At 44.4% G+C, this 1821-nt stretch overlaps 1 pseudogene; it reads left to right on the top strand.

The window, feature by feature from the left end:
- Positions 1-855: 855 nt before the first annotated feature.
- On the top strand, positions 856-1109 carry LOC125118642 (40S ribosomal protein S27-like; annotated as a pseudogene).
- The last annotated feature ends 712 nt before the right edge of the window (positions 1110-1821 follow it).

Here is a 1821-nt window from a genome sequence, read left to right as displayed (position 1 = left end):
ATTTTTCCAAAGAAGACATACAGATAGATGGCCAACAAGTACACAAAAAGATGCTCAACATTGTTAATCATCAGAAAAATGCAAATTAGGAGTTTCTGTCGTGGCTCAGCGGTAATGAACCCGACTAGTATCTATGAGGACGCAGGTTTGATCCCTGGCCTCACTCAGTGGGTTAAGGATCTGGCCTTGCCATGAGCTGTGGTGTAGGTTGCAGACTCGGCTCAGATCCTGGTTGGCTGTGGCTGTGGCTGGCAGCTCCAGCTCTGATCGGACCCCTGGCCTGGGAATATCCATATGCTGAAGGTATGGCCCTAAAAAGACAAAAAAAAAAAAAAAAAGACCACAAATAACAAATGTTGCTAAGGATGTGTAGAAAAGGGAATACTTGGAGTTCCCGTCGTGGCGCAGTGGTTAACGAATCCGACTAGGAACCATGAGGTTGCGGGTTCGGTCCCTGCCCTTGCTCAGTGGGTTAAGGATCCAGCGTTGCCGTGAGCTGTGGTGTAGGTTGCAGACGCGGCTCGGATCCCGCGTTGCTGTGGCTCTGGCGTAGGCCGGTGGCTACAGCTCCGATTCAACCCCTAGCCTGGGAACCTCCATGTGCCCAAGAAATAGCAACAACAACAACAATAACAACAACAACAAAAAGACCAAAAAAAAAAAAAAAGAAAAGGGAATACTTGTACACTCTTGGTGGAACTATAAATTGGTGCAGCCACTGTGGAAAACAGTATGGAGGTTTCTCCAAAAAACTAAAAATAGAATTACTGGTTGACACTGAGTTCCAGGTCACTTGGTGCTTGCTAGGGGTGTTGCAATAGAGATCTGAAGGGCTGTGCTTGCAAAAGTATCAACATGCCTTTGGACAGAGATTTACTGCATCCTTCCTTGGAAAAGGAGAAGAAAAAAACATAAAAAGAAATTGCTGGTTCAAAGTCCAAATTCTTACTTTATGGATATAAAATGTCCAGGTTGCTACAAGATTACCATGATTCTCAGCCATGCTCAGACAGTGGTGCTTTGTGGGCTGTTGAACAGTGTTGTGCCAGCCAACAGGAGGGAAGGCCAGACTCACACAATGATGTCCATTTAGAAGAAACCAACACTAAGGACACACACAACTTCTTGAATTTTGTTCTATTGCAGAGAGCCTTATCAGTTCAGTAAATCTAGTTAATCTACCAAGATAACGTAATTATGTTTAATTTTGTAAGGTAGACAATAGCACTCTATTTTGGTGTCAATTTTTCAATGAAGTTTTTTGTTTGTTTGTTTGTCTTTTTAGGGCCACACCTGTGGCATATGGAAGTTCCCAGGCTAAGGGCTGAATTGGAGCTACAGCTACTGGCCTACACCACAACCACAGCAACTTGGGATCCAAGCCACATCTGCAACCTACATCATAGCTCACGGCAACACCAGATCCTTAACCCACTGAGCAAGGCCAGGGATTGAACCCACATTATCATGCATCCTAGTTGGGTTCATTAACCACTGAGCCACAAAGGGAACTCCCTAAAGTTTTGATTATGGGCTAACAATAAAAATAAAAATAGAATTATCAGAGTTCCTGTCATGGCACAGTGGAAATGAATCCGATTATGAACCGTGAAGTTGCGGGTTCAATCCCTGACCTCGATCAGTGGGTTAAGGATCTGGTGTTGCCGTGAGCTGTGGTGTAGGCCGGCAGCTGTAGCTTCGATTAGACCCCTAGCCTGGGAACCTCCATGTGCTGCTGGTGTGGTCCTAAAAAGCAAAAAAAAAAAAAAAAACAGAATTACCATATGACCCAGAAATTGCACTCTTGGGAATTTATCAACC

This window comes from Phacochoerus africanus, chromosome X (genome assembly GCF_016906955.1).
Source record: "Phacochoerus africanus isolate WHEZ1 chromosome X, ROS_Pafr_v1, whole genome shotgun sequence".
Lineage (NCBI taxonomy): Eukaryota > Metazoa > Chordata > Mammalia > Artiodactyla > Suidae > Phacochoerus > Phacochoerus africanus.
This window is presented reverse-complemented; position numbering and strand designations above follow the sequence as displayed.